General features: G+C 43.6%; 1 pseudogene; it reads right to left on the bottom strand.

Annotated features, from left to right (window-relative positions):
* Positions 1-23,297: 23,297 nt before the first annotated feature.
* The window catches only part of LOC124693986, a 2,677-nt pseudogene continuing 2,627 nt past the window's right edge, over positions 23,298-23,347 (bottom strand).

Raw genomic sequence — 23,347 nt, 5'->3', positions numbered from 1 at the left:
GCAGCGGTGGTCGGGACCGGAGTGGCATCTCTCCTTGGTGAGTCCCTAGAGCTGGTCCCGACGGAGAGTACCGATGCCTCATGATTTCTGGATCACCCGAAGAGCGACACACTCCAAAGTGTTCACCGGGCTCTCAGAATGGCGGTGCAGCGAATGAGCTACCATGAAATTAATCTCCGACGCGGAGACCTGGTGCGTTCTTCGACGGGGCGGACAGGTCCACTCCATCGAGCGCGCCTTCAGGTGAGAACCCTTTCCACCCGATGCCGTGTGAGCGGGTTCTCCGGAAAGAGCCGATGAGGTCGGCTTCGAGGATCGCTTTGACCTCGTCATACTTCTTCTTGAGCTCCTCGGTCGGATCTTCGTACGTGGCCGGAGTGCCTTCCGCCATCTCAGATGTAGATGGCGATGCAGTTGATGTCGAAGACTGTCCCACCGGGCGTGCCAGAATGTGTTGCGGTCAGAAACCCACCGGCGAGCAGCGACGGGCAACACAGTAGAGCCGGGAGGCTCCCAGGACTACGGCTGGCCCTGGTCCCTCGAGCGACGGCCCGCAAAGACTCGGCACGCACGTCCGATGCTGGTGCAAGGGAGTGCCACCTGACCTATACCCGGTCGGGAAGGTGATGGATTTGCCTCGCTTAGTTTCCTCGCATGGCATACACGTAAACATTAAATACGAGCCTCGATCGGCTCTCAGGTTGTCCTGTGAATCGGCTCAAGGAGCCGATTCACCCATTATTCGTACGAGGTGTACGATCACATGGTGGTCCTGCTTGATCAAAATAAAGCTAAAACGACATACGACGATTTAGGGTTTTCACCACATAATCGGAACATCCTACGCGTGATTGAGCCTGGCGGCCACGCACGGTGGTCATAAACCGACCCTAGACAAGGCCTAAAAACCAACATGAAGTTGATCCCCGGAACATCCCGTCTAGGGCTAGCAAACTACACCCTACGTGCCACTTGGATCCTTCAACCCGTTTGTAAGGCCTAACTATGCGAGATATTAAACTAATCCTTGAAGAACAAGGAGCAATCATAACGGATCGGATCTACTAAATAATGATCAAGCGAGGTGCCGCCCTTACACCTAAGATAGGTGTAAGGGCGGCTAGACATCTAGGGGTTGCACGGACGAAAGCATATGATACGATGAAACAATGCTAACCCTAACACATCTATGATAACTACGTTGCTCGCCATCAACAAGGCTTCAGCACGAGCAACGCATGAACAGCGAATAAACGTGTACTGCCTAGATCGCAAGATGCGATCTAGGCAGCATGATGCTTACCCGGAAGAAACCCTCGAGACAAAGGGAGTTGGCGATGCGCCTAGATTGGTTTGTGGTGAACGTGATTGTTGTCTTTCTCAAAAACCCTAGATACATATTTATAGTCCGTAGACTTTCTAACGTGGGAGTAATCCCAACCGTGCACGAGCCAAATTCTACCTAACCGACACGTATCCTACTATATTTACAGATACACGGGCAAACTAGCCTAAACTTTGTATACAAGGCCGATTCAATGTATTCTTTCCAGGTATATTCTTCAAGTCCGTCTTTAATCGCGGCCCACCTCTGACCCGGTCAAATTCTGGTGATAACAAGAGCAGGTAAAGCAAAAAAAATTACTAAGCTATCCTCCATCAAGCAACAGGAGGATACATGTAAAATTCCAAGATAAACCTACTGCTTAGATTAAGAACCAGATAAGCATCTATGCGATATGCACACCACTACAAAACTTTTAAGAACAATTGACTTACGCTAACCCTACTGTCGTAACTGAAGTACCAAGGGATAACTACAACTGGGTGCTGCAACATGTACCTACAAAGAGCCAAAAGAATCCCTTATTGTGTTTGGCTTTTCTTACAAAAAGAAAACTATCTAGAAAACAAAATTCACTATAAGCAGATAAAATGGTGATGACACAACAACATAATTATGCCCCTCATGGGTGTTTCCATGTATTTCCATCGTTGTTTTAGTTGATCCTACGCCTTCAATCAAAACTCGAAATAACTGACACCAAGGATTTGTGTCTTATCTCCGGCATACAAAAACCCAATTTCTAATACGTGCTATAGCACTGCCTTGTCTTACACGGTGCTCACCCGTCCGCGGTCAGAAGCAATTTCCGACACGTATCATGAAACCGAAGCAAATCCCCTTCCTCCTGTGATTCTCTCCGCTCGCGACGCTCGTTTCGCTCGCTTCCGCTCTCTCCTCCGCCGTACTTCCCCGCGTCGCCCACACCAAATCGAACCTCACCGTCGGCGAGTTGGTCTCCGGGAAGCCGTCTGCGAGGAGGGGAGAGCAGAATCGGTGGTGGGAACCAGTGGATCGGCTTGTCCTCGCCCGATTTCGGTGCATTCGAGGTGGTGTTAGGTCTGGATTTGGTGTCGTCTGCCAGATCTCTGGATTCTGCGTCTGCTTCTCGTCGGTGTTCTTCGTCAAGTGCTGGTGAGTGCTTCGATTCGGCGCATTTGAGCCTCTCATGTTTCCGATTTGGACGATTTCGCATTTTCCTGTGATGCGCGCTCGGTTTTTTTGCTCGTCCTCGCCCGATCCCCGGCTAGGTAGCAATTCATGTCCCCCGAGAGTCCGTTCTAGTTCCCCCACCCACGATTTTTTGATTATACTGTTAGTTTCCCCACCCATGAATTGTTGATTAAAGTTGTTTTCTGCAATGCTTCATACATGCTATCCGTGTGTGTCCGTACTTGTTTCATTTTTGTAGGTGTTGATTATGTGAAAGAATAATCTCCAGAGTATATTGCTCAGCTTTTAATTCAGTTTTTGTTCACGTTGTATTCAAATATTTTTGAGATTCATATGGCAGACTAGTCAAATGTTGTAGATCTGGTTTGTAGGTTTGATAGGTTTTTGTGATTTTTGCACTCATGTGTTTCATTGTAGCATGTATAAAACCTTGTAGCTAAGTACTTCTCTGTATTGTTAATTTTTGTTGTTGCATGGCATAGGATGTATATTTTTCATGCATGTAATGTATATTTTTAACTGTCTGTTTTTCCAGTGTATATTCATCTGCAAAATATATATTCCCAATTGTAGGATGTATATCCTTATACTTATGATGTATATCTGCGTGTGGTATTGAAGCCTTGTACTACCTTGTTTGGTTTTAGGAAAAAATTAGAGAACGGAGGGAGTAGTACTTGTATATCTGAATCTAGTACAGTAACATTTCGTTCCTAGTACAGTTTGCTCTCAAGTAGCAGTTCTCCATCCCCACACAAAAAAAAGAGTAGCAGTTCTTCATGCTCGAATGTTGCTGGATATGATCAAATGTGATTGAAAGCATGGTGATAGCGCAAGTGGAGCACAAACAGGGGAGGGGGTAGCACTCCCATTTGCTGCTTCTTTGATCACACACACAAAAGTTGGTTGTCATTAGCTGTAGTAAAGGGTTTAGCTATTGGTCACCCGTAAGTCGCACGACCAAACCCTACGACGAAGCCGAACCCGCCGCCGCCACGGCGCCACCGCCTCCATCCCATCGCCATTCAACTAGTTTTTGTCTTGTAAATGTACATCATATTTTTTGTGTAGATGTATATTTTGGGTAGCATGTACAATTTTTGTATGCTTAGGATGTACATTTTCATATTATTACATCATGTAGGATGTATATCCTTATACTTATGATGTACATTTTCCTGAACATGAATAAATTTTTTGTTCATCTGCAGAATGTATATTCACTTTTATAGGATGTACATCCTTTACATAGCTGACCACAAAGTATTGAACAATGTTTATGCTTAGGATGTACATTTTCCCAACTTTCTGATTTTACTCAAGCTTTTTTAGCAAACTTTTTTGTCTAAGTGCTGTATATTTCAACTGCATAGGATGTAATAATATGTAGATAACTTTTGTTTTAATCTATGCAGGGTTTTTTTGGACGATTTTACTTTATTTGATCATCTAAGTTGTAATGAAACCAGTCAATCCAATTGTAAGTTTTGTTCCCTCAAAAAAAAAATTTCATTCAATGTTGACTAGGATGATTTAGGGGGGTGTAATACTTATGGTGCTTTGTTTTCTTTTCTTTTCTTTTCTCTTTGCAGATACGTTCTAAGACCCCAAAGAGCCGGCAGAAAAGTACCACTAAATTCAAAAGGATGAAGCAGAGGTTACAGTATAAAAATGTGTCTGCGGGTAACGGGCATGAAGAGCAATCACTATTGCAGAGTGTCCCTCCTTTGCATGATGTGCACCCAATTGCAGTTGAGCCAGCTGAAACAATGGATTGCCCATCAGTTGAAGAAGAAATCCCTGGGGTAGAGACTACTGTTGCTTCCAAGAAACCGAAGGTACATGATAACAAACTTGCTTCTACTTACCGTTTCCTCTTTATTTTTTATTTATTTTTGCATGCATTTGGTGGGTGTGCTCTGATGTGAAGTTTATATTTGATGCAGGTCAACTTATTCAACCGTTCTTCTCCAATGAAGGTTGTGAGGGTTTGCAAGGGAATAACGAGCAAGCAGCGTACCTTGATCGATGAAGCGGAATTTTCCGCCATCCTAAGCATGAAATGCTCCAAGCTAATACCTGAGTTATGCATTTTCCTGATGGAGCACTTCGATCCAGTCGCCTGTGTTCTTGATTTTGGTGATAGGGGAAGATACCTATTGATGTCCAGTCAGTTGTCAATGTAATGGCAGTACCCATGGGTAATTTCCCTGTCCCATACAAGCAAAATATTGAAGCAACAAGTTCTGTTCTCGAGATGATGGGGATCAACAATGGCAAGCAACCAAGCTGTCGCAGTTTGTGGAGTTGCAATTAGGGGAAACATATCCTGCTGATGCTTGCTTACTTGAGGAAATTTATCATTTACCTAATCTCTTCCGTGTTTGCTCCTACTACTGGAATATATGTCGGTCCAAAGTGTTACCGGCGGTTATTAACACAGAAGCAATCCCAAGGTTGAACTGGGCAAGATTTATTATTTACATCCTCATTCAGACCGCGAATGCCAAAGGAAGCAAGAATTGGTTTAAGGCTTGCATGCCATACCTCATGGTTAGTTTTTTGTAATTTTGACTGTTTTTTCTTTTTCCACACATTTCTCAATGGCTGTAGATAACACATACTGATTTGCACTTTCTAATTTGGTTTCTAGGTCCTATATGTTGATTCATTGCAAACGGATGCCGTAAAGGTACCAGTTGGTGGACCTCGCATATGTGTCTGGACAAACAAGCTCATAAAGCGTGTCGTAGAGCTGGACACTAACACGGATGGATCATTTGGAAAATTACCGGTACTACCCCGCTTTTTCCTTATTCTGGTGAAATTTTCTTATATCATAAGATTCTGGTGAAAAGTATCTTTCTGTTTTTCGATATTTGTTTTGTCTGCATAGGATGTATATTTTATACAACTTTTCTGATTTTGTACATGTAGCTAACAAAATGTTTCTTAAATCTGTTTTGATATATTTCATAAGAAGCAAACCAATGCTTTATACATTTGATGTTTTAATTTTTGTACCTTTAACCCTATAGCTAATTTGTGTCTCTGGTTTCGATTTATACATAAGAAAGAGAATTTGATCCATATAAAACTATAGCTAATTTTTTCACCTTTTTGCATTTGGGAGAAATATACACTGAAGCTTCAAATAAGTTCCAATTGTTACCCTTTTTGCAAATTTACATATAAACTGTGCTGTTCCATAGGTTTTTTACCCTCCATACGTTCCATCATATGATGATTTATAATTTTTATTGATAGCATGTATTTTTATATCACTTGCATGATCTCATTTGTTGACTATTTTTTCTTTTAAATGTCCCCAGCTCAAGGCTTGCTTTAGGAACAAGCCATTTTTGTTTTCTGCTGAACCCTCTGTTGTAGACATGTTCATCAAACGACATGCACCAGTATCTCCAAATGATGAAGTAAGGCTTACCATTTTTTGTTACTTCTAGCGGCATGTTCTACTTGTTATTACAAATACACTAGATTTTTCACTATCCTTTTTATCTTTTCTTATGTAACAACAACTGGTAATATACAGAGAAGCTGTTTCTAGCATGTGCAATGTGTTTGAGGATGGTCTTGCAGAATTTGTGAGGTCATTTGCAGTTAATCAAGGGAAGGAAAGCTCTGAAAATCCTCACCAGGAAGAGGAAGATGTGCAGATCATTAGCAAGAAGAGACGTCGTACAAGGCAGAAGGTGACAGAAGCTAGGAATGAGGAGGAGGTGTTACTGGACAACATGGCAGGTACCACAGAAGTGGAGGTTGTTCCAGAAATGGGGATTGCTGCAAAGTCTAAGAAAAGAAAGCCAGATGACAGAATTATTGCTGCTGCAAGGCCTAAGAAGAAGAAGATGAGAGGCTCTGAAATTAATCCGGAAGAGCATGTTGTCATTGAAGATCATCAGGATAATTTTGGCACTGAAGTGCATAAGGAGGAAGCGACTGCAAATTTGTTTGAAGAAAAGGCATTTGGTTGTCAAAATGACCACATAGTAGGAAACTCTAACTTGCTCGAAGATGAACAACAAACACGAAGCAATGTACAAATGGAAGAACCTACAGAAGTCAACAAGGATGTGTCAGCTGTAGCTACTCAGGAGACAGAAGTATCCCTTCAACAGACCAACATGGGTGATGCACTGAGGAATCTCCAAGTTTATGCTACATGATCTCAATCAAGCACTGAAACTCCTCCAGCTGTTAATAATATGGAAGGAAGTAAAGGGAGCCAAGAGGAAGAGGGTAGCCAAGGTTCAGGCCAACTTAGAACAAGGAGAAAGAAACCAGATTCTTGTAGCCCGATTGGCAGGAGGCCTGTCACTAGATCAATGTCACCCATTAAGCAAGATGTTTCCGCTAGACCGATTGGGAGGAGGCTCACAAGATTTGCTACTGCTGAAGCACAGGCCAATGCTAGCATGAACAAGGTTTACAACTCGCCATCAAGCGATCAAAGTCACAACAATATTCACGCTGCAAAGCTTGACAGAGGGAAAACCAAGGAATTGGCTGTTCAAACTGCAAATGAAACAGATTATCAGAGAAAGGTGAGAGAGCTGGCGGAACATTGCCCATCGTTTGATCTTGGTTTCAGTCAAGTGGAAGAAACACTAACTGAGCAAAAAGACGGTGAACATGCAGTAGATGCGCCAGCAGTACCTGAGAGGGCAGTAGCTGAACAAACAGTGGGTCAGCAACCAGTAGGCGAGTGATACGTCTCCGACGTATCGATAATTTCTTATGTTCCATGCCACATTATTGATGATATCTACATGTTTTATACACATTATATGTCGTATTTATGCATTTTCCGGCACTAACCTATTAACGAGATGCCGAAGAGCCGATTCGTTGTTTCTCGCTGTTTTTGGTTTCAGAAATCCTACAAAGGAAATATTCTCGGAATTGGACGAAATCAACGCCCAGGGTCCTATTTTTGCACGAAGCTTCCAGAAGACCGAGGGGGAAAGGAAGTGGGGCCACGAGGCGCTGCCACAACAGGGCGGCGCGGCCTGGACCCTGGCCGCGCAGCCCTGGCGTGTGGGGCCCTCGTGTGGCCCCCCGCGTTGCCCTTCCGCCTACTTAAAGCCTTCGTCGCGAAACCCCCAGTACCGAGAGCCACGATACGGAAAACCTTACTGAGACGCCGCCGCCGCCAATCCCATCTCGGGGATTACGGAGATCACCTCCGGCACCCTGCCGGAGAGGGGATTCATCTCCCCGGAGGACTCTTCACCGCCATGGTCGCCTCCGGAGTGATGAGTGAGTAGTTCACCCCTGGACTATGGGTCCATAGCATTAGCTAGATGGTTGTTTTCTCCTCATGTGCTTCATTGTCGGATCTTGTGAGCTGCCTAACATGATCAAGATCATCTATCTGTAATTCTATATGTTGTGTTTGTCGGGATCCGATGGATAGAGAATACTATGTTATGTTGATTATCAATCTATTACCTATGTGTTGTTTATGATCTTGCATGCTCTCCGTTATTAGTAGAGGCTCTGGCCAAGTTTTTTCTCTTAACTCCAAGAGGGAGTATTTATGCTCGATAGTGGGTTCATGCCTCCATTAAGTCTGGGACAGTGACAGAAAGTTCTAAGGTTGTGGATGTGCTGTTGCCACTAGGGATAAAACATTGATGCTATGTCCGAGGATGTAGTTATTGATTACATTACGCACCATACTTAATGCAATTGTCTATTGTTTTGCAACTTAATACTGGAAGGGGTTCGGATGATAACCTGAAGGTGGACTTTTTAGGCATAGATGCATGTCTGGATAGCGGTCTATGTACTTTGTCGTAATGCCCAATTAAATCTCACAATATTCATCATGTCATGTATGTGCATTGTTATGCCCTCTCTATTTGTCAATTGCCCGACTGTAATTTGTTCACCCAACATGCTATATCTTATGGGAGAGACACCTCTAGTGAACTGTGGACCCCGGTCCATTCTTTTATACTTGAAATACAAATCTGCTTGCAATACTTGTTCTTTCTTGTTCTCTCGCAAACAATTATCATCCACACTATACATCTAATCCTTTGTTACAGCAAGCCGGTGAGATTGACAACCTCATCTGTTTCGTTGGGGCAAAGTACTTTGGTTGTGTTGTGCGGGTTCCACGTTGGCGCGGAATCTACGGTGTTGCGCCGCACTACATCCCGCCGCCATCAACCTACAACGTGCTTCTTGGCTCCTCCTGGTTCGATAAACCTTGGTTTCTTTCGAGGGAAAACTTGCTGATGTGCGCATCATACCTTCCTCTTGGGGTTCCCAACGAACGTGTGAGTTACACGCCATCAAGCTCTTTTTCTGGCGCCGTTGCCGGGGAGATCAAGACACGCTGCAAGGGGAGTCTCCACAATCCAATCTCTTTACTTTGTTTTTGTCTTGCTTTATTTTATTTACTACTTTGTTTGCTGCATTATATCAAAATACAAAAAAATTAGTTGCTAGCTTTACTTTATTTACTGTCTTGCACACTATATCAAAAACACAAAAAAATTAGTTACTTGGATTTACTTTATCTAGTTTGCTTTATTTACTACTGCTAAAATGAGTAATCCTGAAGTTGAAGTTCGTTCGTTTAAGCAACAAGAGGGAGAATGTTTAAAAGATGTTTGGTATAGAATTAGTGATGCTCATAATAGGTGCACTAAGAAACACTCCACCACTATCCTACTCAGGAATTTTTATGTTGGTATCTCTAGCTGGAATAGGTATGTTCTTGATTATCTCGCAGGAGGTAACTTCCTAGGCGCTCCTGCTTTAGAAGCTAGTTGCATTATTGAGAGTTTATTTGGAACACCACCTGTTAATGAAGTTAAAATTGAAACCTCTCTTGAAGATGTCATGAAAAAGTTGGAAACCATAGAGAAAAAATTTCCAAGTATTGAAACTAAATTGGAAATGTTACTTGAGAAAACTGATGAACTTGATAAATCCTTAGGAGGAATTGATGAAAGAATTAGTGTCCTAGGAACTTGTGTTGTCCATGATAATCAAATCAATAGGATTGGCGAACTTGAAAAAGCTATGGGAACCTTGGGTTCAACCTTTTCATCTTTAAAGTTTAGAGAAAAAGCTTATGTGGGTAAGGAGCAAAAGTTTATGTATGTCTCTAAAGTGCCTAAACCAAAAAAATATTATTATAGGAAATTGACAAAGCCCTTAGTACCACTACAGATGGGGGAGCTTATGATATCGATGCTCCATCTCTCGATAATACTTGATACACACTTTCTGCGCCTAGCTGAAAGGCGTTAAAGAAAAGCGCTTATGGGAGACAACCCATGTTTTTACTACAGTATTTTTGTTTTATATTTGAGTCTTGGAAGTTGTTTACTACTGTAGCAACCTCTCCTTATCTTAGTTTTGTGTTTTGTTGTGCCAAGTAAAGTCTTTGATAGTAAAGTTCATACTAGATTTGGATTACTGCAGCGAGTTACTGATTTCTTTGCTGTCACGAATTTCGACCTGCCTCCCTGTAGGTAGCTCAGAAAATTAAGCCAATTTACGTGCGTGATCCTCAGATATGTACACAACTTTCATTCAATTTGGGCATTTTCATTTGAGCAAGTCTGGTGCCTCAATAAAATCCATCTTTACGGACTGTTCTGTTTTGACAGATTCTGCCTTTTTATTTCGCATTGCCTCTTTCGCTATGTTGGATGAATTTCTTTGATCCATTAATGTCCAGTAGCTTTATGCAATGTCCAGAAGTGTTAAGAATGATTGTGTCACCTCTGAACATGTTAATTTTTATTGTCCACTAACCCTCTAATGAGTTGTTTCGAGTTTGGTGTGGAGGAAGTTTTCAAGGATCAAAAGAGGAGAATGATGCAATATGATCAAGGAGAGTGAAAGCTCTAAGCTTGGGGATGTCCCGGTGGTTCACCCCTGCATATTCTAAGAAGACTCAAGCGTCTAAGCTTGGGGATGCCCAAGGCATCCCCTTCTTCATCGACAACATTATCAGGTTCCGCCCCTGAAACTATATTTTTATTCCGTCACATCTTATGTGCTTTGCTTGGAGCGTCGGTTTGTTTCTGTTTTTGTTTTGTTTGAATAAAATGGATCCTGGCATTCATTGTATGGGAGAGAGACACGCTCCGCTGTTGCATATGGACAAATATGTCCTTAGGCTTTAATTTGATACTTGGCAATTGTGTGCTCATGTTTAAGCTCTTGCATCATATACTTTGCACCCATTAATGAAGAAACACCTAGAGCTTGCTAAATTTGGTTTGCATATTTGGTCTCTCTAAAGTCTAGATAATATCTAGTATTGAGTTTTGAACAACAAGGAAGACGGTGTAGAGTCTTATAATGTTTACAATATGTCTTTTATGTGAGTTTTGCTGCACCGGTTCATCCTTGTGTTTGTTTCAAATAACCTTGCTAGCCTAAACCTTTTATCGAGAGGGAATACTTCTCATGCATCCAAAATCCTCGAGCCAACCACTATGCCATTTGTGTCCACCATACCTACCTACTACATGGTATTTCTCCGCCATTCCAAAGTAAATTGCTTGAGTGCTACCTTTAAAATTTCCATTCTTTACCTTTACAATATATAGCTCATGGGACAAATAGCTTAAAAACTATTGTGGTATTGAATATGTACTTATGCACTTTATCTCTTATTAAGTTGCTTGCTGTGCGATAACCATGTTCCTGGGGACGCCATCAAGTACTCTTTGTTGAATATCATGTGAGTTGCTATGCATGTCCGTCTTGTCTGAAGTAAGAGAGATCTACCACCTTAATGGTTGGAGCATGCATATTGTTAGAGAAGAACATTGGGCCGCTAACTAAAGCCATGAATCATGGTGGAAGTTTCAGTTTTGGACATATATCCTCAATCTCATATGAGAATACTAATTGTTGCCACATACTTATGCATTAAAGAGGAGTCCATTATCTGTTGTCCATGTTGTCCCGGTATGGATGTCTAAGTTGAGAATAATCAAAAGCGAGAAATCCAAAATGCGAGCTTTCTCCTTAGACCTTTGTACAAGGCGGCATGGAGGTACCCTTTGTGACACTTGGTTAAAACATGTGTATTGCGATGATCCGGTAGTCCAAGCTAATTAGGACAAGGTGCGGGCACTATTAGTATACTATGCATGAGGCTTGCAACTTGTAAGATATAATTTACATAATACATGTGCTTTATTACTACCGTTGACAAAGTTGTTTCTTGTTTTCAAAATAAAAGCTCTAGCACAAATATAGCAATCGATGCTTTCCTCTTTGAAGGACCTTTCTTTTACTTTTATGTTGAGTCAGTTCACCTATTTCTCTCCACCTCAAGAAGCAAACACTTGTGTGAACTGTGCATTGATTCCTACATACTTGCATATTGCACTTGTTATATTACTCTATATTGACAATTATCCATGAGATATACATGTTACAAGTTGAAAGCAACCGCTGAAACTTAATCTTCTTTTGTGTTGTTTCAATACCTTTACTTTGATTTATTGCTTTATGAGTTAACTCTTATGCAAGACTTATTGATGCTTGTCTTGAAGTGCTATTCATGAAAAGTCTTTGCTTTATGATTCATTTGTTTACTCATGTCATTACCATTGTTTTGATCGCTGCATTCATTACATATGTTTACAATAGTATGATCAAGGTTATGATGGCATGTCACTCCGAAATTATCTTTGTTATTGTTTACCCGCTCGGGACGAGCGAGAACTAAGCTTGGGGATGCTGATACGTCTCCGACGTATCGATAATTTCTTATGTTCCATGCCACATTATTGATGATATCTACATGTTTTATACACATTATATGTCGTATTTATGCATTTTCCGGCACTAACCTATTAACGAGATGCCGAAGAGCCGGTTGTTGTTTTCTGCTGTTTTTGGTTTCAGAAATCCTACAAAGGAAATATTCTCGGAATTGGACGAAATCAACGCCCGGGGTCCTATTTTTGCACGAAGCTTCCGGAAGACCGAGGGGAAAGGAAGTGGGGCCACGAGGCGCCGCCACAACAGGCGGCGCGGCCCGGACCCCGGCCGCGCGGCCCTGGCGTGTGGGGCCCTCGTGTGGCCCCCGCGTTGCCCTTCCGCCTACTTAAAGCCTTCGTCGCGAAACCCCCGCACCGAGAGCCACGATACGGAAAACCTTACCGAGACGCCGCCGCCGCCAATCCCATCTCGGGGGATTCTCGGAGATCACCTCCGGCACCCTGCCGGAGAGGGATTCATCTCCCGGAGGACTCTTCACCGCCATGGTCTCCTCCGGAGTGATGAGTGAGTAGTTCACCCCTGGACTATGGGTCCATAGCAGTAGCTAGATGGTTGTCTTCTCCTCATGTGCTTCATTGTCGGATCTTGTGAGCTGCCTAACATGATCAAGATCATCTATCTGTAATTCTATATGTTGTGTTTGTCGGGATCCGATGGATAGAGAATACTATGTTATGTTGATTATCAATCTATTACCTATGTGTTGTTTATGATCTTGCATGCTCTCCGTTATTAGTAGAGGCTCTGGCCAAGTTTTTTCTCTTAACTCCAAGAGGGAGTATTTATGCTCGATAGTGGGTTCATGCCTCCATTAAATCTGGGACGAGTGACGTAAAGTTCTAAGGTTGTGGATGTGCTCGTTGCCACTAGGGATAAAACATTGATGCTATGTCCGAGGATGTAGTTATTGATTACATTACGCACCATACTTAATGCAATTGTCTGTTGTTTTGCAACTTAATACCGGAAGGGGTTCGGATGATAACCTCGAAGGTGGACTTTTTAGGCATAGATGCATGCTGGATAGCGGTCTATGTACTTTGTCGTAATGCCCAATTAAATCTCACAATATTCATCATGTCATGTATGTGCATTGTTATGCCCTCTCTATTTGTCAATTGCCCGACTGTAATTTGTTCACCCAACATGCTATATCTTATGGGAGAGACACCTCTAGTGAACTGTGGACCCCGGTCCATTCTTTTATACTCGAAATACAAATCTGCTCGCAATACTTGTTCTTTACTGTTCTCTCGCAAACAATCATCATCCACACTATACATCTAATCCTTTGTTACAGCAAGCCGGTGAGATTGACAACCTCACTGTTTCGTTGGGGCAAAGTACTTTGGTTGTGTTGTGCAGGTTCCACGTTGGCGCCGGAATCTCCGGTGTTGCGCCGCACTACATCCCGCCGCCATCAACCTTCAACGTGCTTCTTGGCTCCTCCTGGTTCGATAAACCTTGGTTTCTTTCTGAGGGAAAACTTGCTGTTGTGCGCATCATACCTTCCTCTTGGGGTTCCCAACGAACGTGTGAGTTACACGCCATCACTGAGCAAGCACTAAGTGAGCAAGCACAAACTGAGAAGACAGTAGCTGACCAAGCACTAACTGAGAAGACACTAGCAGAGCAAACCATACCTCAGAAAACAGTAGCTGAGCAAGCTCTACCAGAGAAATCAGTACCTAACCAGCAAAATGTCATGGAAAGACATGAAGAAGATTCAGAGGTTCAAGAACTTGTTGTTATTTCCAGCAATGATGATAGTGGTGACTCACTGGATAAAATATATGCTTCTATTGAGATGCCTTCCTCATCAGGGAAGGGCATTGTGTTGCAAAATGCAAGAACTTCTCCAAGGACGCCTGGTAGTACCACACCTATTCCGCAAACGAGGAGGGTAGTCAAGCTAGGTCCACATCAGAAGTCTCCATTCATTGCAAACGCAAACAAACCGTCTATTCCTAAGTCAGATTCTGAGTTATACGACAAGGTTTGCATGTTTGGAGGGAAAACTAAAGATACATTGAACGACGAAAGGATTATTGATTATGGAGACTTCTTCATTTACCTCCGTGATTTGGCTGACTCTGTCAAGCCTGGGGGTTGGTTAAGTAACTCCACTTGTGAGATCGCGTTGCAAGCACTTTCTACAGAGATGGCCAAGCAGAAGAAGTTTGTCATGCCACTTAGGATTGCGGTTAGTGCATTACCACGCTTTTTGTTTTCATTTCAATGTTTGCATTTTCCAGTACTGCCATTGGCATCAGTAGTGCCATTTGTTTCAGTAGTGCCGTTTTCCAGTACTGTGATTGTGTTCTTCAATGAAGTAGTGCCATTTTGCAGTAGTTCCATTTTATCAGTAGTTTCACTTTTTTTAAACTTGTTATCCTCTTGTTTCCTTCCACATGCAGACAAAACTCAGAAGTGCTGCCACTTGTTTGACGGATAGATTAGTGAAGAAAGCATTCGAGTGTTCTCCTAAGAACCGTCTTGATCACAAAGACATGGTAAGTCCTAGGTTGTTTCTTCAATTATTACTTTTCACATATAAACTGTAGTTTTAGAGGAAATATTTTTAGAGAAAAGATGTAATTACTGTCTGCTTCACTTCGTTCTTTTTGGCGAACCTTTTGCAGTGTTTGGATGTAGTTACATATTTTAGATGCGATACAAATCTCGAATGTGTTGATGTTTTATACATTTAGGCTTTAATTAAAATTGAGTTGCAAACCTCTTGTTTAGAACAAATTGAGGTATTCATGTTTTTTCAAAACCATGCAGGTAATGTTCTCAGTTTTGCAAGACTTGACACCTGACTTGGATGTCATGACTGGGCACTACTACCTTATCGTGCTAAACTTGAAGTCCGGTAGGTTTGAAGTGATGGACTCAATGAGACGTGAGAGTGATCGTGGACTCATGAAAGATTCTCGAACAATCATCGGAAGTATAAAGCATTTGTGGGCAACGAACTACAGTGAGTCAAAAATTGATATCTCAAAATATCAAACAGTACACATAAGTACGCCAATGCAAGACACTTTGTAAGTTCTAACATATGCTTTTTAACTGTTCATCTCAATGTATTCTATTACTTCTTTCTACAGGAAAGTACATTCAGCTTACTAACATTCTTTTTTTCAAGGTATGACTGTGGGTACTTCGTTCTAAAGTTCATTGAAGAATGGAATGGGAGAAAGATGCTAGCATTTAGAGGTTCAGACATGCCAGCTCTCAGGAAGCTTAACTTGAAGAAATGGGTGGACTTTCACAAGAACACAATCAACTGGGAGGAACTTCTATTCTCATAAGAAGTTAACCAGTGGTACATTCTTTCATGTATGGATCAAAGGTACTACTTTTGGTGGAGTACAAAATGTATTTTTCATGTTTTACATGAAAATTCAGAATTGATATATATTTTTCTCTCCATGATTTGTGATGACCAATCCAGCAAGTACAAAAGCATGTATTTTTCAGCATGCAAATTCAGATTTTATGAAGTTTTTAAGCATAATCAGTGTGAATGATTGATGTCCATGAATGTTTTTAAGCACCGAAATTACATGAATGTAATTAATTCACAGAACTTGGATATGAGACACCAAATCATAATTCCCAGTGCAACAGATAGTTTAACATTGGGCAATGTATAAAATAAATTTTTCACAAAGAACAAATCCACCAGTACTTGATAACATGAACAAAATATGAATTCCCTTATGTGATTACACCATTTCACTGAAGAAGTCAAATTCTTTGGGCTCTGGTGCTGGTGTTATCTTATCTTTGCACATAGCCGCAGTGTGTTGATTAGACCCGCATAAGCTGCATTTGACAACTTTGGATGACTTCAAATGCAAACCAGACTGTTTTCTTTTCTCTGCTGGACGACCTTGCTTTGGAACATATACTGGATCCTGAACATGATCAAACTGCGGAAAACTATCAAGCCCACCATCATTTGCCCCTTCTCCATCTTGAGCAGTAGTAGCATTTTTTCTTTTCTTACGTTTAGCGTACTCGAAGCTTTCATGTCTAACAATTCTTTCTCTAAAGCTTGCATGTATTTATCTGCTAGTGCCTTCCCCTTATCAGATGTTGATGCAATTTTGGCTACTTTAGTGAAATCATTGCACATAGTTCCATAACGTAGCTGCTGCCTTTCTTTGTTACTCATTTTTCTCGTCTACCGGTACCTTTGGCAATTCCAATTTCTCCTCCACGATAATTTCCTCTGGTATTCTCCACCTCTTGAGGATGTACTTCTCTGGAATTCTGTCAATGTTACCCAATTGCATCATCACTCTAAAAATATGGCAGCACAACAACCCATCCCTGCTGAACTTGCAGCACTCGCAGTTGTAATTTTCAGCTTCCAAATTAGCCTCTACCTTGTAGCTTCTACTGCCATAGCCATAAACATAATTCTTGATAGGGCTAACATCGTACGTTTCATGACCAACATGTTGTACATTATAAGATGTCACTTTACGGAGCTCCGCACGAAAGCGCAAGTAAATGGGCCGTGTATACACCTGCAAGGCTTGCTCTTCAACTGGAAAATCTCCCCACGCCCTAAGAGTCTTGTCTTCATCCTTGAATTCAACTGCATCCTCCGCTACATCAATCTTTTCTTGCAACTTCATGTACTGAAGGAAGAAATGATGCAAATTGTTGTGCGGGTCCATGTAAGTTTTCAAAACAGCGTTGAACCCCTCACTACGAGCAGTAGTCTGTAGGAACGGAAAGAACCTTTCTTTGAAGTAGGCTAGCACAAAAGTGGCTCTAATATGATATAGATCATAGAGATGGGTGTTGTCCACTACATTGTGTTTGGTAATCATTTGTGCCCACCTAGTTTCGAACTCTTCAACCGACATGCTGTAATGAATTATCTCGTTCAACTCTGTCCTTAACTCCTCATGTTTTGACAAGAAGTTGCCCAAAACGGCCTGCGCATTTTGCATAATGTGCCACCTACAATTTCTGTGGCAGCAATTTGGAAATGAGACGAGAACTGCACTTCTCATTGCCGCATCTTGATCAGTTATGAAGTTATCTGGCTGCAGACCACCCATAGCCTCAAGAAACTCCTGAAACAACCAGACAAAACTCTCGATGTTCTCATTCTTTAGGAACCCACATCCTAGCTGGATTGTTTGACAATACCTATTGATTCCAACGAATGGTGCGAAAGGCATATTGTACATGTTGGTCATGTAGGTGCTGTCGAATGAGAGGCAATCACTGTAATTTTTGTAAGAAGCAATCGCTGGCCCATCTACCCAGAATATGCGGTCCACTTTGTCCGCATGATCTGTATGTATGTTGAAATAGAAATCTGGGTCTTCTTTTTTTATCCTTGCAAAGTGAGAAAGCAACAGGGACATGTCTTTGTGCGTGTGTTCTTCATCAATTTTAGCCATGAAATTGCTCACATCCTTACTGTCATAGGGTACATTTGCGAGACCGCCATAGACCTCTCCCATAATCCTCATTACCCTGCCAGCAGATAGATTCACCTTATGCAATAGCTGAACAAAATCCTTCTCTTCCTTAGGTATACCTTTATGAGATCTCAAATACTTTTTCAAGGAAAACTTCTTCATCAAACTTTGATTGTGTTCTTCAATGAAGTATGTGACATACCACTTTGTTCCTCTCCTTTTAATCCTCAATCTTGCTTTGCATTCAGTTTTCTTGGTGATGCTTCTGTTCCTTTGCCTAACAGGTGGTGCTTCTAACTTATTGATGTCTTCATTTTTTCCACTCTTGTTGCAAACAAATAGCTGTTTGTCTCTTTGATCATCAATTTTCGAAACCTTGGATGTACTGCATTTGATGGAAAACCCAATCTTCTTAGCATATCGGTTGTACTGCATCTTCGCATCCTCCCATGAATCATAGATCTTCCCTTTGAAAGGGGCTTCAACTTCAGTTTGGCTGCATGGTGTTGACTGCACTTCACCCTCATCTTCATCACCGCCGAAATCATCAGTTGATAGTGTTTCACCAGTTTCCGGGTTTGTGTCAGCAGAAGCACCAGTGTTGCTTCCACTCACATGCTTGCTATGTTCTGAGCTTTTGGTCACATCTGGATTGCTCAAGGTCCTTTGTATGCTGCTCGTTACTTCTATTTGCAAATCATGGAACAAACTGACATCTTCGATTACCCTGTCAACTTCAATTGCTGGTTCTTTTAGATCTAGTGCTCCTGTAGAACATTTTGGATCCATATCTGCAATCAAAGTTGTGTATGTCTTAGTTCATATTGTACAAAATGTTTAAGTCTGCCAAAATCACTTGAGCATAGCAATTACATTTAAAAAACCAGGGTTCCATAATTTCTTTTGAGCATTTTCACTTGAGCATTTTTAGATGTAAACTAACCAGCTTATTACAATCAAATACACAGGTTCTGGAGTGGTGCTGCATGGATTTTTGGAGTGCTTTTAGGCGTAAATTTCATGATGGCTTCAGAAATGCTTCTTTTTTATGTCCTGCTCCCAACTGAAAAACTACATGGAATGATGCAAACAAGCATATGTATAAATCATCCAAAACAGAAGTGCTCTTTGGGTGTATAAACTTAGTTTCTGGATCAGTATGTTTGCTATGTTAAGTATGACACATATCTAGCTTAGTTTTCCATGTTCTTTTGTGTTCTGGATCAATACACCTGATGCATGCACTGGTATGTACATGCCAAGTTCTCTTTGGGTGTATAAAATTACTTCCAATGCAAAGGTCTGGATCAATTTGATGCTATCTTAAGTTAGACAGGTCAGTAGCTTAGCTAAATTTGCATGCTTTTTGTTCATGTTCCTACAAAAATAACATGCTTTTCCTGAATATGAATAGAAGTTTTTCCATCCGAATTCCTGATTGCTCAGTTGTTCCAGATCTTGGGCAATAGAAGTAAGAAACACATGTACTGGAAGGTTTGGGAGTTTTGGGGAGAAGAGGGTGTGAGATAAGAACAATTTGTTACCTCCAGGTTCTTTGTCCCCAGAATTTTTCTTCAGATCTGCCCAGGTTTGTTCCCAGAATCCTGTTTCTTCAGATCTTGTAGAAATACTGGGAGGTGGATGGAGAAGTTGTGTTTCTTTGATGAACTTTGGAGGAGGAAGATGTATATTCCTCTATTGCTGGAAGAAGTTTGTCCTCCAGCAATGGTGGTAGTCTTGGTAGAAGAGTTGGTAGAACCTCTCCTGGCAGCAATGGAGGTAAGATCTATAGCCGTCGTGAGGAAGAAGGTAGGAGCTAGGGTTTCAGGGAGGAATTGGTCGGGGAATGTCTGTTTCTCCCGTTGGCATGTATATTTATTTCTGTCGTGAGGCGTTGTGTGGTCGTGGACTCGTGGGGATGTTCTTCTTCATGTTGACCGAGTCAAAAAAAAAACGGCATACAAGTTGGCATGTGAGGCCCAGGGACCACTTTCTATTTCGGGACAGGCTGGCGGGACCACATGCTATTTTGAGAAAAAAGATTCGGACATGGGGGCACTGTGGTAGACTATATGGTGCTATAGCACTGTGTAGCCACGTCCATACAAAAAACAAGTATTCAACCAGGTCAAAAAAAAAGTTAAATATAATTTCCAGCACTGTATCAGATTTGGAACTACCTCCAATCCAAACGAAACAAACCGGATAAACACATAACTCACCCAGCAATCATACATGCCCAAATTGCTGCCACTCGAACGAACATGTGCTGGGCAAGACCATTCTTATGATATGAACGGAGGCAAGTCAAGAACATGACAGAGCAAGAAGAGAAGCCCAGCGGCAGTAAGGTAAGTGCAGCATGCCGGCTCTGCAGGGACTTCATCTAGAAGTTGGCAGCGCAGGAGAGGACGTTACAGAGCAGGTTCCGTCGGTCCGTCCGCCGAGTCGAACAACGCTCACCACGAACTCGCTGAGCGTGCAGTACCTCCAGCGACAGATATGCATCGATGGGCGAGGAGGTCGGACCTCCTGAGCCGGCCCACCGCCGCCTCCATCTGCGGGATGAAGCGGCACAAGAAGGCGTCGCCCGTAGGCCGTGGCGGGATCGACACGGAGACTGGCACATGAGGCAGGAGACGGTGAGCGGGTCGAGATCCCACGTGGTGAGCAGATCCTGACCTCATCAAATTGGCCTCCGACACGTCGGAGCTGCGCCCAGGTGGACTCGACGGTGAGCAGATCCTCAGCTCGTCAAATCGGCAGCGGGAGAGTACGCGAGAAGAGGCGGGGCGCCGCAATGGCGAGGCCGGCGCGTCGGAGATACGTGTATCCGGACTGGACGGGGAAATGGGAGGAGGATGGTGGTGTGCGCCACAATACAATGCAGCGGCGTCGGCACCGCCGCTCGCCGCCGGCAGCCCTGTCGGACGCTCGCCACCGGTGGCCACTCGCGCTGCATCCAACCGCCGGTCATCCTTGTCGGCCGTGCACCGCCACCGGGCTGCTCGCTCGCGGACCCCTGCTGGCCGCCGCCGCGCAGAACCGCCCTCTCTCAGGCTGGTGCCAACGCGGGCTGGAGGCGGGGCGGTACCGCCCGCGCCGGGGCGAGAGGCAGGCGAGAGGCGGGCGAGACGGCAGCGCGGGGCGGTGGATCCACCGCCCGGCGGTAGCGCCCGCTACCGCCCGGCTGCCACCCGCGCTGGGTGCGAGAGGGGGCGAGAGGCGGGGCGGCGCGCTGGCGGGTCGGGGCGAGAGGGCGGGCGAGAGAGAGGGGGTAACGGCTAGCTGAGGTGGCGCGATCTGATTCGTCCACGTCAGCTAGCCATTGGGGTAGCCGTTGCTGGCTCAAAAAATTCGAAAAAAAGCCAAAAACCCCAAAATTTCATCCCCAACCCCTATAAATACCCCCCATATGGTTTCACTCATTCCACACCTCACTTCATCTCTTTTACTCTCCATTTCCACTCCTCTCAACGCCATGTCTTCGTCTAGCAGCAATTCGAGCGACGGAATGGAGGGTGATATGATCGGTGCATTCCAGGCGGAGTATGAGAAGGCGATGCTCAACCTCGAGGCGGAGCCAAGACGGCCGCGATGCCGCCGAGAGTTCATCAGGCGTGATCATCTGGGTGCCCACGATCGGCTCTACGAGGACTACTTCGCTGACGACTGTAATTATCCTCCGAGCTTCTTTCGGCGAAGGTATCGGATGAGGCGATCCCTTTTTCTACGCATTGTGGATAGATTGGGTGAATACTCTCTGTATTTCACCCAAAGAGTTGATGCTCTCAACCGTGCTGGTTTTTCCCCCCTACAAAAGCGTACTGCAGCTTTGCGTTTGTTAACTTACGGAGTCGCTGCAGATACGATAGATGAGTGGCTTAAGTTAGCTAGACAAACTTCATCAGATTGTCTAGATAGATTCTGTGCAGGCATCATTGACTCTTACGGGGAACAGTTTTGCCGTCGACCAAATGTCGAGGATACTCAGCGTCTGTTAGCGAAAGCCGAGGAGCGTGGCTTTCCGGGCATGTTAGGGAGCATCTATTGCATGCATTGGCAGTGGAGGAACTGCCCAGTGGCGCATGCCGGTCAATTCACAAGGGGAGATGATGGCGTGTAACTCACACGTTCGTTGGGAACCCCAAGAGGAAGGTATGATGCGCACAGCAGCAAGTTTTCCCTCAGAAAGAAACCAAGGTTTATCGAACCAGGAGGAGCCAAGAAGCACGTTGAAGGTTGATGGCGGCGGGATGTAGTGCGGCGCAACACCGGAGATTCCGGCGCCAACGTGGAACCCGCACAACACAACCAAAGTACTTTGCCCCAACGAAACGAGTGAGGTTGTCAATCTCACCGGCTTGCTGTAACAAAGGATTAGATGTATAGTGTGGATGATGATTGTTTGCGAGAGAACGAGTAAAGAACAATAGCAGCAGATTTGTATTTCAAGTATAAAAGAATGGACCGGGGTCCACAGTTCACTAGAGGTGTCTCTCCCATAAGATAGCATGTTGGGTGAACAAATTACGATCGGGCAATTGACAAATAAAGAGGGCATAACAATGCACATACATGACATGATGAATATTGTGAGATTTAATTGGGCATTACGACAAAGTACATAGACCGCTATCCAGACATGCATCTATGCCTAAAAAGTCCACCTTCAGGTTATCATCCGAACCCCTTCCGGTATTAAGTTGGAAAACAACGGACAGTTGCATTAAGTATGGTGCGTAATGTAATCAATAACTACATCCTCGGACATAGCATCAATGTTTTATCCCTAGTGGAAACAACGACATCCACAACCTTAGAACTTTCACATCACCTGTCCCAGATTTAATGGAGGCATGAACCCACTATCGAGCATAAATACTCCCTCTTGGAGTTAAGAGCAAAAACTTGGCCAGAGCCTCTACTAATAACGGAGAGCATGCAAGATCATAAACAACACATAGGTAATAGATTGATAATCAACATAACATAGTATTCTCTATCCATCGGATCCCGACAAACACAACATATAGAATTACGGATAGATGATCTTGATCATGTTAGGCAGCTCACAAGATCCGACAATGAAGCACATGAGGAGAAGACAACCATCTAGCTACTGCTATGGACCCATAGTCCAGGGGTGAACTACTCACTCATCACTCCGGAGGTGACCATGGCGGTGAAGAGTCCTCCGGGAGATGAATCCCCTCTCCGGCAGGGTGCCGGAGGTGATCTCCAGAATCCCCCGAGATGGGATTGGCGGCGGCGTCTCTGGAAGGTTTTCCGTATCGTGGCTCTCGGTACTGGGGGTTTCGCGACGAAGGCTTTAAGTAGGCGGAAGGGCAAAGCGGGGGGCCACACGAGGGCCCCACACACCAGGCCGGCGCGGCCAAGGCTTGGGCCGCGCCGCCCTATTGTGTCGGCGCCTCGTGGCCCCACTTCCTTTCCCCTTCGGTCTTCTGGAAGCTTCGTGCAAAAATAGGACCCTGGGCGTTGATTTCGTCCAATTCTGAGAATATTTCCTTACTAGGATTTCTGAAACCAAAAACAGCAGAAAACAGCAACTGGCTCTTCG

This window comes from Lolium rigidum, chromosome 2 (assembly GCF_022539505.1).
Source record: "Lolium rigidum isolate FL_2022 chromosome 2, APGP_CSIRO_Lrig_0.1, whole genome shotgun sequence".
NCBI classification, from domain to species: Eukaryota; Viridiplantae; Streptophyta; class Magnoliopsida; order Poales; family Poaceae; genus Lolium; species Lolium rigidum.
Note: the sequence above shows the minus strand (reverse complement) of the source record. Positions and strands in the feature narration are given on the sequence as shown.